Below are 21,373 nucleotides of genomic sequence, written 5' to 3' on the forward strand. Positions count from 1 at the left end.
GGGGTAACAAAGACAGATGATTCTGATATTCTTATATTCCTGCTCTAGGCAACTGGTTTGTTGTATTCCTCACTCAATAAAATTCAGAAAACAGAAAGGAGAACAAGTTTTGGATAAGTCAATATGTATAATTTGGGGACTTTTGATATTAAAGAACTCCAAGGAACATCCAGCTAGGATGCTCAATAACGCAGGAGAGATAACAGACCAAAATCCTGGCCTCCCTATTGCCATCGACCTCCTCTGCCAGGTAGATGTAAGAAGTACAGGTATCAATGCCCACAAACAGGGCCACTGATGACTGTTGAAGCATTTTACAGGCTTCTGTTTTATGTATAGGCTCATGTTTAGTTACTGATGGCATGAATGGCTCATGGTGAGATGTAATTATATCTCCTAAGAAATGGACACTTTAAAATCTAGCTTTTAGCTTTGAAGAGAGGTTGGTTGACACTTCCCAGCAATGGGCAGGTTAACCTACTGAGAGTTTTATAAGGGCCAGAGATGGAAGAACAGATCAGAAGGCAGCAGGCCAAATTCCTAGAGATTTTAGTGTCTGAAAGAGATTTCCCTATGTAGACATAAAGATAAGTACCAGCCACTCTCTGATGCTTAAGGGAGAGAGAAGGGAGGGAGAGAGGATTTAAACAACAGAAAGGACCTGTTTGAATCCAGAGTTCATGCCAGAATCTGCCACTAGTTTAAAATTAACCAAAGATTTGTTTCCAAAATCTTTCCAACCATTCATAATTGTGCTTCTCATTTTTCTTAGACTTGATATCATATATATTTAAATGTTCATTTAAAAGCTTCCAGTAACCTTTGGCACCAAGATTCCTGATTTGGAGGTAATCCATGTCTGATCTTCATTGGGTTGTAGGAGGTTGTGGGAACGTTATCCAATCCTCTTTCATGACTACAATTCTATTTACTGGTGGTTCAAAAGTAGCTTCCCATTTTAAATCTTGAATCAATCCACTTTGTAATTTTTTGATGTTAGTGAGGTAACATCAGGGTCCTTTTTTAAATTTTTATTTATTTATTTTTGTCTGTGTTGGGTCTTTGCTGCGCGTGGGCTTTCTCTAGTTGTGGCGAGCGGGGGCTACTCTTGGTTACGGGGCACAGGCTTCTCATTGCGGTGGCTTCTCTCGTTGCGGAGCACGGGCTCTAGGCACGCGGGCTTCAGTAGTTGTGGCACGTGGGCTCAGTAGTTGTGGCTCACGGGCTTAATTACTCCGCGGCTTGTGGGATCTTCCCGGGCCAGGGCTCGAACCCGTGTCCCCTGCATTGGCAGGAGGATTCTTAACCACTGCGCCACCAGGGAAGCCCCCAGGGTCCTTTTTGAAAAAAGATTTCTAGGAAGAAATAAGCAAGCTCTGTTTATGGAACATCAAATCGAAACAAAGAGTATCCTGGGCACTGTCTCAGAACATTCCATAGAAATTAAATTCTGTACCTTCCAGGCTAATGTGATGTAGTCCTCGAGGTGGGTTAGGAAGGCTCACCTGGTGACTTCCCTGATGATAGAGTTATCCTGCATCTGCCTTAGATGTCCAACATTTCTTGTTAGTTTACTTGCTGGAGGGGTAAGGCAAGCCTGGATTTAAAAATAGAGCTGGGGGGCTTCCCTGGTGGCGCACTGGTTGAGAGTCCGCCATGCCCAGGAAGATTAGCTTGCCAGGCACTGATTCTTGAGGAGAGGTTTCTTAATGGTGTTGCCTGGTCACAAGAAGGATTCCCCCGAGCCCCACCCTCAGCCTGGGTTTAATCTGTAGCTTCCCCAAAGCACCTTGTGTTCATAGTGGGGAAGAATGACTCACAGGCCGAATAACTTCAGAGTCCCGAGAGCATTGAGGTTTAGTGGTGAATATCCCACTGTGGGGAATCGGGAAACCAAGTACTGGTCCTGGTTTGGCTGCCGACTGAGAGAGTCACTCACCGTCTCTGAGCGTCGATGTCCTCTAAAACTAATAGGAGCTAATAGGTATGGAACGAATCCTGTGTTTCAGGAACGATTATTATCATTTTGTGCACCATTTCATTTAATCCTCAGATTTCTGCTATGGGGTATGACTATAATCGCCTCCATTTCGCAGATGAGGAAATCGAGGCATGTAGAAGTTAATTTGCCCAAGTTCATAAATCAGTAATGACCGCTTGGACTCAAATACTGGTGGGCAGATTGGCCTTCAGTCTCTACCCTTATTCCTAACACTGCACCACCTCCTAAAGTGAAGGGAAAGGACAAGAAGATGACGAGGGTTCTTTTAGCCCTGCTAGTGTGGGGTGGAGGGGGAGAGGGCTCTGTTTCTGGGGTGAGAAGATCCAGCGTTCAGCTCTACCTTGCTACTCCCCACCACTGAGAATCTTTCAGGGAATATGTCTTCACTATTAGGCCACGGGTAGCAGTGCAGGACTTGGTTTAGCTCCTATGCCCCACAAGAATACTTATCAGGGCCATTCTTTTCTGAGCACGTGGGTTAAGCGAGATCTCAGTGGTAGTGGAACCTTGGAGAAATGAAGCATCGGGAATGTTGGCCACAGAGAAAAATGCTGCAACAAGAAGCTGCAAGCTCCCAGCTCGCTGCCTTGATAAGGGACCGCAGTAAATCAGGAGGTGCCATGGAGGCTGCTGCTGGACCTCAGGGGCAGAACCTAGCCAGGGGCTGGGGACCCCCCAAAACAACAGCAGCAACAACAGACCAAGTTCAGGCTGAGAAGGCAGACTCTGTGGGGAAGGGGGCCGAGAGAATGAGGGAGTAAGGGGAAGGAAGGAACAGACGGCCCCAAAGGGTCTTGGAACAAAGGGGAAAAGGGGATTGTAGTCACATTGGCTTCGGTAGCCCAAGAGAAGAGGAAAGGGTTCCCGTGAGCCCTGAAATGGAAGGAGAGGGAAAGAAGTAAGCAGCTCACAGCTAGCAAGAGGAGGAAGTGGGAGATGCGCTGCTTCCTGTAGAAAGACCGATGACTGAAGACAAAGCTGGGTGGGGACTAGTCCCTGGGCTGCAGGAGCCGCTGCTACACATACACACAGCGGCTGCCGCGCCGTGGGCAGCTCCTACTACTGCGGGGCTGGGCTGGGCTGGGCTGGGCGGGCTGCGCCGGAGCTCGCCTGCACACAGCGGCTCGGAGGGAGGAGGAAAGCCACTCGTCTCGGACCAGCCTCGGGAGCCAAGGTAAAGGAAACACTTTTCGTGTTGCTCCTCGCTAAGAGAAAAATGACCCTCGCCTGCGGTTGTAAGGGCAGATTTCGAGGGGGAAGAAAGACACATTGTTCCGGGGATGGGGGGAAATGGTCAGGATGGGTTGTGTTAGCAGGGATTTTGAGAAGGACCAAATTCATGACACCTTGATTTGAAAAATATAATCCTCATTAGTGCTTAGCTTCGGTGACTCATCAGGAAAACACGCTAAATGTTAAGAAGCTGTTTGCAGTTCTCTTGGAAGGAAAGCAGAGCCCAGTTGAAATCAGTTGGGGCTGTGAAGCTGTGGGCTGATCATCTGAACGTTGCAGTCTTGTTAGAGGAGTGTAAAATGTTAATTGCATTATCTTTCTTACACATTGCACTGGGGTAGCTTCTATCTTGCAGCATAAGGACTGTGATTTGGCTTTTTGTTTGTTTGTTTGGGGGGTTAAATCTTTTTGTACTCAGAATTTGCCAACAAAGGCTGGAATTGCGTATGTGAGGGGCAGTATTTACCATTAAAAAAAAAAGGTGTCTTCCTCCCTCTGCTCTGTGCAGCTGCTTTCAGGATAACCTCAGAAACAGCTATCATTTACCAGTGGGTCTTATCCTAAAGTTGCATTCTTTCTCAAAAGAGTGTGGCGGGTTTAACTTGTCTAGACTCGGATACCAGTGTATATGTGGATTTTATGTTTATATAGATTTTATTCATCTATAGGTCAAGGTGCATATTAGCCTCAGTGATGGACAACATGTAAAAGTGTTGCCAGGTTGTTTCCTTACCTGCCTATGCTGTGGATGGACGAAATAGTGAAATCAGAACTTGATTTTTATTCTTTGATTTTCTTGAGCAATGGGTCCTCTGATTAGAGTCTATGGCCATGGCTTGTTCATATTTGTGAATGATACATACAAGTGCAGTAAATAGGTCTAACGGATTAGAAATGAGATTGTGAGATGTCTTTGGCAGGATATGTAGGAGGGTTTAATATCCTAGCATAGCCTGATTTAAAAATTAAGCTGTGTCTCCAACAGAAAATGTGGTTAAGCAATAAGTGATCGTTGATAAAAGGTTTTGTCTTGCATTTTTACAATGAAAGGAGATAATTTTCAAAAGAAAGAACTGATTATAGTGGAGTAAAAATAATAAAAAGGTCATATTTAGACACTCATTCTTAAAGTGTAGGTTTTAAACGCTAAATATGCCATGGAAAGTGTATATGCTTCCTCATGTATCATTATTCTCAATCGTGAAGAGCTCTAGTTTTGTTTTTTTTTAATGTCACCTTATGAAATTGATTTGTCTTCTCAAAATTTGTGGGGTAGCAGTGCATTTTCAGAGATAAGAATCTTTAGGTACTAAAGAAAAAAAAGTCAAATTTTCTGAGCATACTTATGAAACTAAACCTGTGTGATGACTAAGAGGCGAAATAGTGCTGGTGTTGAAACCATGGAGCTCCTCTGACAAATCCATTGAATTTCATCAAACCTGTGGGCAAAACAAGTCACACCACATATTCCATGGTTCCAGTTCCCGTATGTCTAGGAGACATACGGGAACTGGAACCATATGTAAAGATAATCTTCCCAGAGAGGAGATCTCGGGTGCATCTTGGATCCCGAATGCCCCTAACTGGATCTCTGTGATCAAGCTGCCTGTCATTAAATGAAATGGAAAGTTGGGAGTCCAGGCTGTATGAATGAGGATGGGGCTCACGCTCCGGTACTTACTCAGCTACGGGCTGGATTCACTAGATAATGCCAACACCCTGCTTTGTGTGAGAATGTGTAGACAATCTGCTTTACTCCTTACTGTGTGTTTCACAAAAGAGTCAGAAAATGAAACCTTGGCTCATAGACACAGGGGAGTCCGGAGGCCCCCCGCTCTCTTTCAGAAAACATCAAACAAGAGATGCCTATTTTCTGCACAGCCCCAAACATTCCCTTAATTATCAAATTCCAGCTTGAAGCACAACATGAATGAGTAACGGCAGATCCGTAACTACGATGGCAGGAGGTTTAAGAAAAAGATGAAAAAGTTCCTGTCCTGTAAAATGGGACTATTTCCTCTTCTTCTGGCCAAATGGAATATTAAAAGACATACTACTTTTGTCCACAGTGTTCGGAGGCTTCTGAGGGAGTCAACCAACACTGAAATTTTAATTGCGTGTGTGTGTGTGTGTTTTTTTCTGCCATATGGCCAACGGCAGAGTGGAAACACGACTCCTGGTTGGTCCTGGGCCTCATGGTGGGCTCGTAGTGAATGCATTTGGTTGGCTGACTTTTTTAGCCTACTTCAGAAGGCAGGCTCAACTTGTAAGTATAAAAGCTCTATAGTCAAAGCACAAAGCCTCTTCAGAGACAACTGTGGGTAGCAGAAAACAGCATGGTGGAGTGAAAAGAATGCAGGCTTCGAGAGTCAGGCAGATCTGCCTTTGAATCCTACCACTGGTTCTCACTCCTTCAGCTGGTACGTTGTTATGAACCTTGCTTTCTTCACTGTAAAGAAGGGTTAATAGTACATACTCAGGGTATTTGTTGTTATTGTTTATTTGTTGTGTTTTATTTGGTTTTTGCTTTTGCGTGTGATTTGTGAGTGCCTGCCTGGTACATAGTAGGTACCCAGATGTCATTTTTTCTTCTGCCTCGGGAAAAGTTAGCGTATTCTTGATCTTTGCCACTATCTCAAAGATTCAGGAGACATTTTTTTTTTAACTGTAGTGAAATATATATAACATAAAAGTTCCCATTTTAACTATTTGTAAGTGTGCCATTCTGTGGCATTAAGTATACTGACGTTGTACAACTGTCACTACCATCCATCTCCAGAGCTTTTTCATCTTCTCAAACTGAAAATCTGTTCCCATTAAACAGTAACGCCCCATTCCCTCCTCCCCCCAGCCCCTGGCACCACCATTCTACCTTCCGTCTATGACGACTCTAGGTACCTCACGTAAGTGGAATCATACAGTATTTGTCCTTTTGTGACTGGCTTGTTTCACTTACCAAAATGTCTTCAAGGTTCATCCATGTTACGGCATATGTTGGAATTTCCTTCCTCTTTTAGGCTGAATACTATTCCATTGTATGTATATACTATAGTTTTTTATCCATTAATCTGTTGATGGACACTTGGGTCGCTTCCACGTTTTAGCTATTGTGAATAGATCATGGGTGTACAAATATCCCTGCTTTCACTTCTTTTGGGGTACCCAGAAGTGTAATTGCTGTATTATATGGTAACCGTGTTTAATTTTTTGAAGAATGGCCATACTGTTTTCCATAGCCGCTACACCATTTTCTATTCCCACAGCAGTACACGAGGGTCCCAGTTTCTCCAAATCCTCACCAACGTTTGTTATTTCCTGGGGTTTTTTGTTTGTTTGTTTTTGACAGTAACTATCCCAGTGGGTGTGAATTGCTATCTCTTTGTGGTTTCAATTTGCATTTCCCTGAGGATTAGTGATGTTGAATATCTTTTCACGTGCCTGTTGGCGATTTGTATGTCTCCTTTAGAGAAATGTCTATTCAAGTCCTTTACCCATTTTTTAATTGGGTTGTTTTCGAGGGGACGTTCTGAAATGGTGGCATCTCTTAACATAGTGTGTCAGAAAGGTCATGATTATAATATTTGTATTCAGCCTCTTGCATACACCAGTATTATCCCTGCCCAAGTGAAATACATCTCTCAAAAGTAACTTTTAAACGCAAGAGGAGAAAGAAAATCTGCGTAGATCCTGATAATTAGTGATATCAAGAACCTGATAGTGAAATTCAAACCCTAATTGTAGACCAGTGATCCTGCTGGTCAGGTGCAGGCCAGGCCCCCAGGAGGGGGCCATCACTTCAGTGTCTTTCTAGTCTCTACTCATTAGCTGCAGGAGAAAGAGTGCCCAATAGGTAGCAAGTTCAGAGAAAGGGAGGAGAAGCTACATGCTAAATTGTTCTCAAACTCTTTATAATGGAGGGGATTAGCCTTGGAAAGGGGCTATAGTAGTTAAACAACAATAGATTCTGAGAGAAGTTTCTACTAATGCAATGTGATTCTAGTCTAAATTTCACTTTTGAAAATAAGAATCCTGTGTTTCACTTTCCACCACAGACTTCACTCTCCATTCCAAAACCAGTGAGGCAGGGTATGGATGGGGCTGAGGCGATCTGCGCAGAAAGATTAGGGAAGACTCTTGAACAGCAGTGATACCTGAGGTCTATGGTGTGGGTGCAGATGTTGACCTTGAATGGTTTGAAGAGCTCCTGAAAGACTGTATGTTAATTTTTGGTAATGCATTCTGTGTGTGTACTAGGAGGTTGGATAATGACCTCTGACTTTTTAAAATTTGCAAATCTGTTGATTCTGTGGTTACTGGGAAGACCCGTGACTGGCTTTACTAGACCCGGGTGGGAGAGGGGAATTACAGAGCTGGGTTAAGACTTTGTCCCAGCCTATGACATCATAGAATTGCAGAGCTAAAAATGACCTGGGAACAAACCTAGCCTGTATCAACCCCTCCGTGACGGCTGATAAAATAGGACCAGAATTTGTTACCTTTCTAGAGCTGCACAGTTGATTAATACCTCACCTCCCAATCCAATTTCCATTTTACTTCCCTCCACAGTAGGGCGGATGGATAGAGAAAGTCATTATACTTTGTCACTTTAAAAATTGTTTGGAAGACCATAGTCTTTTGTTTAAAAAGAAGAGGGTAATGTTTAAAGTTAATATGCTATGTTTCTGTGTTCAAATTTGTTCAGATGTAAATATGCCAATGTGGAATTGAGATTCAGATTTTCAGGTAAGAGCGTTAGAGATATATGTGGTTCCTTAAAACTCTTACGTTAAACAAAATCAATTATAGTTAATGGGAATCAATGTTCAGACAATGTTCAGAATCTCTAGAGGACTTCCTTAAACATTAGAAAAGAGGGAGCTCAATTCTCAAACTCTAGAGATAACATGTTTCTTAGAAGTGAAGATATAAGACAGGGTCAGCCCTTTTATCTCTTGTTATACAGTCAAGCTCTTAATGGAAAGACTTAGTAAAGCCAGTCACCTGACCCTTCCTCCCTATTTCTTTGGCCTTCCCTTGTCCCCCTGCCAGTCTGGTTGTCAGGGTCAGACCTTCCCATTATCCTCTGCTCCAGGCATCTGGCAATAGAGCTGAAGGAGAGGGTCTGGAAACTGGAGTGATGGGCTCTACTCCAGATTCCTTGCAACATGAGCAGGGCCATTGCTGTTCTTAGGAAATCCTTTTTTTTTTTTTTTTTAATTTCACTTTTTACTATCCCCTCTGCATTTTCAATGAAAACCATTAAACCCAAGCCCCCACTCCCTTTATTCATTACAGGTGACCTCACCTCCTGTTATTTGGAGAAGGTATATATTATGGAATTCCTCAGCCTCATTCTTTACCACCTCACAATTTCTCATGTCTTCATTCATTTTCTTCTCTTCCCTTCCTAGTTCAAATTAGCACAGCTTTTCTTTCAAGCCTGGACTTGGACTCTTATTTCCTTTTACTTTCTAGGGGACTATGTTCTGACAATAATTCTATCTCCTTACACATTTGGCTTCTTCTTTTTATTGGCCCTTGCCTCTTTGCCTGCAAACATGCTTAGTTTACACATATAAATTTAAACAAACCGGTTGCCAACAAAGCTTCCCCTTGACTTTGGTAACCTCTACTAACTTTGTTTTCTTCCTACCTGTAGCAGAGGAAAAATAGTTTTCCCTTCACCTTTCTCAGTGCTGAGAAGCCTGTAACAAAAGACAGATTGATAAGAGAAAAACAAATGGACATTTATTAACTTGTATACCTCATGTGTACACGGGAGATACCAGGGAAAAATGAGGAGCTCTCAGAAGTGGTTTAGAACTCAGACTTAAATACCATCTTGAGCTAAAGACAAAATTAAGGAGGAGTGGAGGAGGGCAGTTATGGGGAGGCGGCCAGGAAAAGTGTGGTAAGTAAGAGTAAGATTTGATATACATATTTAAGTTGGTTCCACTCCTTCTTTTCCTGGAACAGAGAGGGAGGCACCCTTACACATCGAGATTTCCTTTATAATGTAAATTTCCCTTACAAAAATGTAACCTCTAGTATGTTTTCATAATTTCTTCAGTGTCTCCTGTTTCCCACGATAATCTGCCTGAAATAATTCTTATGACAAACAGGCATATTTTGGAGTGGCATATTCTGCCACCCTTCATGCCTCTCTGAAGTCTCCCAGCCTCTCCATTAACTCCAAGTTCTGCTCCCCAAATATGAGTGTTCCCAAGATTTGATTCTTCTGCCACTAAATTTCTCCCTCTTCCTTTATCAAGCCCTTTTCTATGATTTCTGTCATTGTCACTGGGGTGGGGGGCAGCTCCAAATCTGATTCTCCATCCTGATCTCTCACCTACTCTAAACTTGCACATCGAGCACCCTGCAGACTTGCCAGAACATCCAACCCACTGAAACTGAGACTCCAAATCAGTGCTTGCCATTGCCTTTCCCCACTCAAAACCAGCTCCTCACCTGATTCCATGACTATTAATGACACCCCGTTCTCTCAGTCCCTCAATTAGGAAAACCCAATTTCATTATTTTCCTCACCAAACAACCAAGCTGGAGTCAGTTGCTCAGACCTTTGTATTGTCACTGGAAACATATCTTGACGCCATCTAATCTTTCCCATGTTGATAGCCAGTGTCTTTGTTCTACCCCTCCTGACCTCCAGCTGGGCTGATTTGTTGTTTGTGTTCTTCCCTCTCCCTGGAAGAACTTTCCTGCTTCTCCTTCCACACTTCACCCCTGTAGTCTTGCTTCTCTGCGTAGCCAAATTCCATTCATCCTGTGAGGCTCAGTTCAAATGCTGTCTCTTCCATGAAGTCTTCCTTGGTTTCTTCCTTTCCCAATAAAAAGCAATCTTTACTTCCCCTGAAGTCTTTTGTTCTTTCATCACAGCGATTAGTGCATTCTCGTGTGTATAATGGCAATCTTTTTTTTTTTTTTCTTTTGCAAGCTCTTTGAGGACAGCAGCCACACCCAGTTTCATCTTTGTCTTCCTTACAGCACACAAATACAGCTTGGGTTTTTGTTTGTTTTTAATTTCAGTTTTATTGAAGTGTAATTGGCAAATAAAATTATAAGATATTTAAAGCGTTCATCATGGTGATTGGATATACATATATACTGTGACAGGATTCCTCCCATCTAGTTAATTAACACATACATCACCTCACATATATTTGTGGGATTTTTGTTTTTGTTTTGTTTGTTTGTTTTTGGTGAGAACATTTGGGTTCACAAATGCAGTTTGTTTATCATTCGTTTAATGAACTTTCTTGAGTCACTTATTTTTTTATGCAGAGTGGACTAGATATTCTAGGAGCTTATAAACTACTGGGAAAACAGACAAATACTGACAGAATTACAATACAGTCAGTCTGCCCACAAGTCTTAACGGAATGTCTGCAATGTGCCATGTGTCCTTCGAGGGGCCAGGGACACTTGGATGAACAAAACAGGCCAGTTCTTTGTTTTCTTGGAAATTACATTCTATTGAGAGAGACCTGGTAAACACATAAACCAATGGTTTACAGATCTCGCTGCACATTAGAAATCACTGAGGGGTACTTTGAAAAAACACCTATGGCCCAGCCTCAACCCAGACTAATTAGATGAGAATCAGCCAGATTGGACCCCATTGACAGAAACAAATCACAATACAAGAAAACATCAAGTAGTGATAAGTGCTGAGGTGGATTAAAATAGAAACAGATTGAATGATAGAGATTGTATGTATGATGGTGTGGTCGTGGGGATTTTACCTTTGTTGGGTAATCCCTGAAGGCCTCTCTGAGATGACATTCACAACTCATGTGCCTTCCCTATTAGTAGTGAGGCAGACAGAGCTGCTGTGATTGGCCAGTTCAAGTGTCCTGTGAGGCCATGGCGCAGCCCCGCCTCTCTGAAAAACATGGTCCCCAGACTCCAGAAAAAAGGTCTAGTTCTATTAGCAAGAAAGAAGGGGTGAATGGTTATCGGGTGTTCAACAGAGTCTGCCACTATTATTGTTTCCATCCTATACATGAAGATATCAAGGCCCAAAAGGTTAAACTTATCAAGATCATACAACTTTGATTGAACAGTGTTTCCATGCATTCTCCTTTCAGAAAAACAAACATACACAAATACACACAAAGGAAAAGCTTGCTTTAGTTGATGGTGATGATCTAGGTAGACTAGAGAAAGAGTCCTGGAAGAAAATACAAAATGGCTCCTGTGAGATGAAGCAAAGAATCACCTTCTAAACAAATGATTCCAGAACAAATTACATCAAGTCCTAGTTAGTGATAAGAATGGCATTTAATTTAGACAACTAGCCCTGCATTTCTGCATTGTAAAATGCACATATATATAATTAAATTGAGTCTTCCTGACTCGTCATTTAAATCAATTTGATCTAAATAAAATCCACCCTGGGCCAAGAAATGAGCAAGAGAGGCCAAGGGTTCTGTGTATGATGTCTATCAGACTCAAAGGAAAACACTTTTCTCTAGAGAGGTATGCAGTTTGTGGATTACAGCACATGTAAGAGAAGCAAGAATGCTCTCTGAAATTTCTGATTATGAGTTATTTTGAAAATAGTTTTCCACTTTCCAACTGCAGAGGCAACATGCAGTTCTATTATTGTTGCGTTGTCTTCATGGTTCCTATTTTTCATTCTGATATTTCATTTCAGAGGCTAGGTTTGTGAGGCAGCAGGAGTGAAAAAGGGAAATTGCGGTGAAGCTGCCGTCATTACGGTGTTTTTACTGCTTGCCTCTAGGTGTATTTCTGTGCATTCTCGTCGTAACAGATTAAGTGTTAATGGTAGGAATACCTTCTCTGTAATAAATGATCGAATGCTTCCTACTCGTATATTTGCATTTTTAAACAGGAAAGTAAAAAAGTTCATTTCTAAGCTTTGCCAACAGAGCTGTGTTTAAGAAGGGTATTTATCTGATCTGCACAGAACCATATGAGAAAAATTGTGAAAAAATTTACAGAAAAAAAATTAACAGTCCTTTTAGTCTAGTCTTTCTTTGGAGAATTGAATGAATCCTTTGCCATTATTTTTTAAACTTCATGAATGATGGCTGTGTTTAGAGAACATTACTGTATATAGGCATTAAAGTAATTTCGCTAACAGTTTTATTATTATTTTTTCCATTGGGGGAAAAGAAAACTTGATATCAAACAGTCCCCCAATTTTTTTAAAAATTAAACTAATAAAAAATTTAAGTTAAAAAAAATGAAATTTTCTAAGCAAAAAAAAAAAATTGATTTTTTATTATGTTTTAAAATAATCTGAAAATACTACAGTATACAAAAATAATATTCTAAGGCTTAATACACAGGAGAGCATAGTAGTTAAAGAACATTGGTTTGGAATCAGAATGTCCTGGACAAGTTGCTTAAACTATCTGTGCCTCTGTTTCCTTATCTATAGATTGGGATATAATGACAATACCTACTTCACAAAATTGTCAGGGGAAAATTATATAATGTATGTAAAATGTTTATTTTACATGTCATAGTGCCTGACATATAGTAACTATTCAGAATTGTAGCTATTATTAGTATAATTGTTATCGTTACCACAAAGATGGAGTAGAGGATCTTTAGTTCTAGCCATGGGGTTCTCAGCCAGTTTTAGCAGAAATGATTATGGCCCAACATGAACCACAGGTGCTCAGAACTTGAAGTAAGGAATCACCTGAGGAAGCCTGCTTCCTCGGCATAGTCTGACGTCAGTGTTGTGACTTAGTTAAGTGACAGTCTCAGGCTTGCACTATTTGTTCACCAGTGCATGTGATTAGGCAAAAATATTTCTGGCTTTCCTTCCCAACTCATGATAGGCTTACAGGTCTCCATCTGCTTTAGTTAGGTGTAGCCCTGTGTCTTGCACTGACCAGTGCAGTGAAATCAGAAGTGATGTTTGTCACCTCTAGGAGGAAGCTTATAATGACCAGAATGTGAGCGCATTCCTTGGCAATTGACAGTGGTGAAAACACAGGGACAGTGGCTGAGCTCTTAAGCCCTTATTCTAAGCCTAGAATAAAGACAACACAGAGATGGTCTCTCCACTGACCTGCAATGGACACATAGTGAGAGTGAAAAATGAGTTTTTCTGTCTTAAAAGATTTGGGGGTTGTTTCCACAGTATAACCTTAGCCTATCCTGACTGATAGGCTCTGGTTATCCCTTCAAGCTCTAGAGAAAAAAATATTATTGGTAACAATACATAAAATATGTAGCAATTTAGAGATAGTAGTTTTTAAAAAATTTTTTTAATTTATTTTTTTTCTACAGCAGATTCTTATTAGTCATCAATTTTATACACATCAGTGTATACATGTCAATCCCAACCACCCAATTCATCACACCACCACCCCATTCATCACACCACCACCCCCACTCCCCTGCCGCTTTCCCCCCTTGGTGTCCATAAGTTTGTTCTCTACATCTGTGTCTCAACTTCCGCCCTGCAAACTGGTTCATCTGTACCATTTTTCTAAGTTTTATAGGTGTTAGCAGTTGCCTTACTTATTCAGGTGGTCCTATGTTGGATGCATATATATTTATAATTGTTATATCTTCTTCTTGGATTGATGCCTTGATCATTATGTAGTGTCCTTCCTTGTCTCTTGTAACATTCTTTATTTTAAAGTCTATTTTATCTGATATGAGTATTTCTACTCCAGCTTTCTTTTGATTTCCATTTGCATGGAATATCTTTTTCCATCCTCTCACTTTCAGTCTGTATGTGTCCCTAGGTCTGAAGTGGGTCTTTTGTAGACAGCATATACATGGGTCTTGTTTTGTATCCATTCAGGAAGTCTGGTTCTTTTGGTTGGAGCATTTACTCCATTGACATTTAAGGCAATTATCGATATGTATGTTCCTATGACCATTTTCTTAATTGTTTTGGGTTTGTTTTTGTAGGTCCTTTTCTCCTCTTCTGTTTCCCACTTAGAGAAGTTCCTTTAGCATTTGTTGTAGAGCTGGTTTTGTGGTGCTGAATTCTCTTAGCTTTTGCTTGTCTGTAAAGCTTTTGATTTCTCCATCGAATCTGAATGAGATCCTTGCCAGGTAGAGTAATCTTGGTTGTACATTCTTCGCTTTCATCACTTTAAGTATATCATACCACTCCCTTCTGGCTTATAGAGTTTCTGCTGAGAAATCAGCTGTTAACCTTATGGGAGTTCCCTTGTCATTTTTCCCTTACTGCTTTCAATAATTTTTCTTTGTCTTTAATTTTTGCCAGTTTGATTACTATGTGTCTCGACGTGTTTCTCCTTGGGTTTATCCTGTATGGGACTCGCTGTGCTTCCTGGACTTGGGTGGCTACTTCCCATGTTAGGGAAGTTTTCAATTATAATCTCCTCAAATATCTTCTCTGGTCCTTTCTCTCTCTCTTCTCCTTCTGGGACCCCTATAATGCAAATGTTGTTGCATTTAATGTTGTCTCAGAGGTCTCTTAGGCTGTCTTCATTTCTTTTCATTCTTTTTTCCTTGTTCTGTTCCACAGCAGTGAATTCCACCATTCGGTCTTCCAGGTTACTTATCCTTTCTTCTGCCTCAGTAATTCTGCTATTGATTCCTTCTAGTGTAGTTTTCATTTCAGTTATTGTACTGTTCATCTCTGTTTGTTTGTTCTTTAATTCTTCTAGGTCTTTTTTAAACATTTCTTGCATCTTCTTGATCTTTGCCTCCATTCTTTTTCCGAGGTCCTGGGTCATCTTCACTATCACTGTTCTGAATTCTTTTTCTGGAAGGTTGCCTATGTCCTCTTCATTTAGTTGTTTTTCTGGGGTTTTGTCTTATTCCTTCATCTGTTACATAGCCCTCTGCCTTTTCATCTTGTCTATCTTTCTGTGAATGTGGTTTTTGTTCCACAGGCTGCAGGATTGTAGTTCTTCTTGCTTCTTCTGTCTGCTCTCAGCCCTGCTAGTGTTGGAGGGTCTCCTGCAGAGGCGGGGTGTGGCTGTGTCTCACCATGAGAACAGGTACACTGGCAGCAGAAGTTCTGGGAAGTACTCCTTGTCATGAGCCCTCCCAGAGTCCTGGAGATAGTCATTTTTAATGAATTGTGTGTGTGTATGTGTCTGCTTATCATATGTTGTACCATAAGTAAATATCAGGGTACTTCGCATTTTAATTTATATAGATTTATATAAAATTTTTCGTTTAAATTTCTTTTAAAATAGGGTTTATTTCCATTTCATACAGAGGAAAATCAATATACCAAAATTACCAACATCTATTTTTTTTGGAGAGAGCCACCCATGATGCCCACGTCAGGACTCTGAATTCTAGGCCTGATGTGATCACTGGGTCATGGTCCCTCTCACTAAAAGCTCATACAGAATGGTGCCTTGTGACACAAAGGATCTTCTGAGGGAAGATGAAGGACTCAGCCATACCCATGACCTTTGTCTCCAGTAAGAAAATAGTCTTCCCTAAGTCCTATTACAATATTCAGTTATAAGCAGTGGTGCTTAGTACATAGAGGGTCTTAAATAATACGTATTGATAAATAGATGGAAGTAGTCCACAGTTCTCCCAAATGTCTGGACTCTTTCATGTTTGCTTTTTAAAAATAAATCTCTTTATTTTAGACCTTAGTTTAAAAACATCTCAGAATTAAGACTTACATTTACCCTAGAATCAAGTTATATTGTTACGATCAGTGTTAAGGAAAAGAAAATGCATTTTTAATTTAAAAAAGAGGACTTACATTTATTATTTTAAAACACTTTACATATGATCGCCCATGTATGCACCGATGTAGGCTATTTTATTTGATAATTATTACTGCTGATTTTATTTCACCTCATAATTTTATTTGGGTCCCTAAAACTACATTATGAACTACCTTAATTATTTAAATTAGAAACAGATTACTTTTCTCCAGTGTACAAACTCAAATTAATTTCATTATTAACCCAAGTTTTAAATTGATTAATCTTGGAGTGTTTAAGGAACCAAGTGGGGTTTTTTCATCCTTAAGGAGATGGGCATATTGATTTGATGACTCTCTTGCTGTCACACCAGTTGTGCTATGAAGAGCAAGACATTTGCAAGAAAACTTTGGATAGATTTTATAAACCAGCAAGAAACCTGTGTGTCTGGGGCTTCTGGGGGAACAATCTGTGAGTCATTTTAAAAAACAAACACCCTCATAATCACAGTGCATGGTGTTACCATGGTAATTAGGCCTGTGGAGTTGGGTTGCTTATGTTCCTGTAAAGGGAAGAGGGGGAGAGAAACTGAGAATTCAGAGCGTTGACTATCAGCTTCAATTTGACTATCACAAGAGAGTGTAGGGTTTCTTGAGAACGTACTGGCACAGTTGTCCTGAGAGGGAATTGAAGAAACCCTGGCATCCTCCCTTTGTTACTGAATGTAAGTTAGCCATTTTACTGTTGGGTGTTGTGATTCAAAGGAGAGAAAAGGGCCATTTGGCATTCTCTCAGGAAGAAGGGGGGAAAATTGGTCCCTTATCTGCTATATAATTACATATATGTCTCTCAGATCTACCCGGTAAGCGTCTGGTGTGCCAGTGCACAGGGCTTTAGTGAGCCTCTAAAAGGTGCCAAAATGCCACTAGCATAATATTATTACAGATTTAAATGCTCCTCAGTGCATTATTCTAATACAGTTAGAGACGGGTTTTAGTGAGGCCATTGTTTCAGGTCTGATCCCCAAGTAGACCAGGTCTCTTTTCTCTATTTTATGGAGTAGATATGACTCCTTTATCTTGGACAGTCATCTTATAATATAGGCCCCTGGATCACAGAGGAGACCAAGGAGGTTATGTGAGCTCTGCCAAATCTGTCATCACTCCAGGGGAAAGTAAAATCAACATACGTGCTTTTTTTTTTCCCCCCATTTATTTATTTATTTTTTGGCCACGTTGGGTCTTCGTTGCTGCACGTGGGCTTTCTCTAGTTGTGGTGAACGGGGGCTACTCTTCATTGCTGTGCGCAGGCCTCTCATTGCGGTGGCTTCTCTTGTGGTGGAGCACGGGCTCCAGGTGCGCAGGCTTCAGTAGTTGTGGTGTACAGGCTCAGCAGTTGTGGCTCGTGGGCTCTAGAGCACAGGCTCAGTGGTGTACGGGCTTAGTTGCTCCACAGCATGTGGGATCTTCCTGGACCAGGGCTCAAACCTGTGTTCCCTGCATTGGCAGACAGATTCTTAACCACTGCACCACCAGGGAAATCCCAACATACATGCTTTTTTGATGGACAGTCAACAAAGTGGGATTACTGAGGAGTGATTCATTATGATTCTGTATGGAGAACAATCAACACCCTTAAATTAAAGGTATGAGTTAGTGCACCTACAAAACTGGTTTTTAAGAATGATTTAAGATTTACTTTAAGAAGCCTAGGTATCCTCTTAAATGGATAATACATTGACTAGAGGCTTTTTTTTAGAGTATTCCACATGCAGATTTTATTTCTACAACTTTTCCTTATTAAAACTATTTTTCACAAGGCTTGAAATAAAGTGCCGTGGAGTTTGATTAAAGGGTCATGCAAATGCAGGGAGTTTGTGTGTGATTTTGCCCTGGCATATGGTGTAAAAACTATTTCTCAAAACTGTGGATTTCATTTTTCCTCTCATATGTGGGAAGAAGGCACATGTTACCCAAACTTCATTCTATGCTGTCTTAATTTTTTTAAGATTAGTAAACAATACTTAACTTAAACTTTTTCTGATGGTGAAAGTAATTCATGGTGATCATTGAAAATTTGGAAAATACTTAAAGTGTAAAAAAAGAATTAAGACTGACCCCTTCCATTAATTAGGGTTTTGGTTGAACCACATAGAACAGAGACCTGATTTCACAGTGGCTTACAGAAGTTAGAAGTTATTTCTCTCTCACATAACAATCCAGAGGTGTGTGGTCCAGGGCTGGTAAGGTAACTCTCCTCCACAAGATCATCCAGGTATCCAGTCTCCTTCTATCATACTGTTACATCATTCCAAGCATATTTTCCTTGCTTTATGGTCTAAAGTGGCTTCCTACCATAAGGACCTCACTATAACCAGTAGGAAGGGAGGAAGTTGGAAAGGGGACGGCATGACCCAGAAGTTGCACCCATCACTGCTGCAGCAATCCCCTTGAACTTTGTCACATGGCCACACACCTAGCAATGAGGGAGGCTGGGAAAAGCAGTTATTCTTGACATGTATGTGCCTAGCTTAGATTCTATCACAAGCATAGAAGAAGGGGAAAGCAGATACTGGGGCATATCTAGCCATTTCTGGTACTTCCATTTTCTATACAAAAGGGATAATACACTGTTAACATTTTGACATACCTTCTTCCAATCTTTTTTCTAGAAAAATATGTATCAGAAAGATATGTATAATATTTACTAGAAAATATTGTATGTGATATATTAGAATATTAAAAATATGAAAATGTATTCAAAAATGCATATATATAGATATTAGAAAATTAGCTGAGGTCATACTCTATATATAATTTTGTATTCTCTTTTCACGTAACTTTATTCCATGTGTATTCTTCCTCATCACTTAAATTTTTTGTATTTATTGTTTCCAAGTTCCATCGTGTGGAATTTTTCTGTTTTACTTAATGGGTTATGTTATTCATATTTAGACTATTTCTAACACCTTGGTAATACTTCTTTGTCTATACTTTGCATTTTTTGGATCAAGTCAAGGAGTGACATCACCAAGACAATGGGTGAGAACATATTTGGGATCTTGATAAATATTGCCCAACTGCTTTCCAGAGAGATTGTGTTGATTTATGCTCTCCCAAGAACCTATGAGAGTGCTGGACTCAGAGCTCCCTTCGAGGCTTATTTTGCAAGTCCCACTAATCATTGTTATCCCTAGGGTTTATTCTCTGAAAATAGGTTGTTTTCTGCCCTTGGCTTGTTTTTGTTTCCTTTGCTGTCATTAATCATGAGATAATGGTTTTCTAATAATGTTGGCTCATTTAAAAACACATGGTCCCGTATAGTCATCTGGGAATATAATCAGTTGGGCTGAGATTTTAGCACACGTGCCAGTCTTAGGCAATGGGAGATCTCTAGAGACACTGATGTTCATTTGGTCTCAGGACCCACCATGAATCTGATTTACACTCTCAGTCATAATGCTCTAGATGCTAAGTAACTCTTAGTTCTGAGACACAGCAAAATATGAATGGTAAAGCGTTCCCTGAGGCTTAGGCGGTTCCCTTTGAGCTGGCTGCTGGATATCTTTTCAGAAGTAAAGACAGGAACTTTCTTAGATATGAACCACACTCACACAAGGCGGAATTAGGCCAACTCTGCCCAGCATCCTAAAGATCATGAGTGACTGAGGTTATAGGTGTTTCTACTTCTAAACAGCCTTCAGCTTTGGATGCTAACGATGTTTTTTAACCGTTAACTTGTCCAACCTACCCTCTTAAAGGGTTAGATATACACGAATGGAGCGCCACCCCTGTCCCTAACACCTGGAGAAAGAGTGTATCTGGCACTTCGGTCCTGCTGGGAGCTAATCAAGTTAGGTCAGGAGGAAAGCTTGTTCTTATTCATCTCAGCGGTACACAGCCTCTGTCACCAAGAACTGTGCTTGCCCTAGGTTCCCAAGCCGACTTGGTATTTTCATGTTTTCTTTCAGGTTAGGGAAGTTCACAAAGAAAGGGACTCCTATTTTCACAAATCTGTTTCTTCAAAGAAAAAGAGTTAACAAAATGTTTGTTTCTTGGCTCAGAAAGGTAAACCTGTGAGTCCCCCTCCCCCTTGAGCTATTCAGCCATCACCACCAAACCCTATTTACAGAAACATTTATTTGCTTGTTCAGCTTTTATGTATCATGTTATTTCTCTTTTTTTTTTAAAAAAAAAAAAAAACCAATACATTCTCCACTCTGCTTTCTCAACAGCCAGATCTGCCAGTGAGCTTCAGGCTTTGGGAACTAAAGAGGTAAGAATTCTGAAATATTTTCTTCTAGGATCTTAAATCTAACCAGAACTTCAAGAGTTAGAGAAAAATCTTAAGCCTAGAGATGAAAGCATTTAACATGTGATGTTGATCAAAAAGAAACATTCATAGTCTTTAGCAATGTTGACATGACTTTAGGATTTAAAGGGGAAAAAAATGGCTCTCCTTAATGATAGTTAAAAATCAGATTTCTCGGGGCTTCCCTGGTGGCGCAGTGGTTGAGAGTCCACCTGCCGATGCAGAGGACACAGGTTCGTGCCCCGGTCCGGGAAGATCCCACGTGCCGCGGAGCGGCTGGGCCCGTGAGCCATGGCCGCTAAGCCTGCGCGTCCGGAGCCTGTGCTCCGCAACGGGAGAGGCCACAACAGTGAGAGGCCCGCATAATGCAAACAAAACAAAACAAAAAAATCAGATTTCTCACTCAGATTTCACCTATTTTCTTCTAAAAACCTGAGTTTGGAAGCCTTTGAGGTCACTGCCTTAACAAATTGTGTCTCTATGGCACCGAACATGATTAATTGGTGGCAGCCATTGAGGATAGTGAAAGACAGATGTCAGAGTAGATTAGCCCAGAGAAGTGTAAACCGTGTTCTTAACAGATTGGTTGTAGACATTATAAGGGCTTTTTCAGCAGCAACAACAGTCACAATAAAAGGTCAATTTAATACTGGTGGGGTTTCTTCTTGAAGAAACGGACTTGGCTTTTGAAACTGAGTAAAGCCATATGAACCTAGCTGTAGACTTGAAAGGTCACCATATTGCTGAGACAGGTGATAATGTGTTTTCTCTCCCCAACCAAGATGCAGTTTTCTTTAGTCCTGACATGGACTTCCCCCCATTTTATTTTATTTTATTTATTTATTTATAAATTTATTTATTTTTTGGCTGCGTTGGGTCTTCGTTGCTGCGTATGAGCTTTCTCTAGTTGCGGCGAGTGGGAGCTACTCTTCGTTGTGGTGCATGGGCTTCTCATTGCGGTGGCTTCTCTTGTTGTGGAGCACAGGCTCTAGGCACGTGGGCTTCAGTAGTTGTGGCATGAGGGCTCAGTAGTTGTGGCTCGTGGGTTCTAGAGCGCAGGCTCAGTGATTGTGGTGCATGGGCTTAGTTGCTCCACGGTGTGTGGGATCTTCCCAGACCAGGGCTCAAACCCATGTCCCCTGCATTGGCAGGCGGATTCTTAACC

General features: G+C 40.9%; 1 protein-coding gene across 3 annotated transcripts in view; it reads left to right on the forward strand.

Annotated features, from left to right (window-relative positions):
• The first annotated feature begins 2,972 nt into the window (after positions 1–2,972).
• Positions 2,973–21,373, forward strand: part of GNG2 (G protein subunit gamma 2) — a 131,389-nt gene continuing 112,988 nt past the window's right edge. Inside the window, exons 1-2 of one of the 3 annotated variants that reach the window (XM_024734729.1) lie at positions 2,973–3,176; positions 20,132–20,172. The gene's annotated coding sequence lies outside the window, so the exon portion shown is untranslated. The remainder of the gene's footprint in view (positions 3,177–20,131; positions 20,173–21,373) is intronic. The other 2 variants (XM_024734728.1, XM_024734730.1) reach the window with 2 other exon arrangements.

This window comes from Neophocaena asiaeorientalis, unplaced genomic scaffold, assembly GCF_003031525.2.
Source record: "Neophocaena asiaeorientalis asiaeorientalis breed wild unplaced genomic scaffold, Neophocaena_asiaeorientalis_V1.1 scaffold547, whole genome shotgun sequence".
Classification (NCBI taxonomy): Eukaryota; Metazoa; Chordata; class Mammalia; order Artiodactyla; family Phocoenidae; genus Neophocaena; species Neophocaena asiaeorientalis.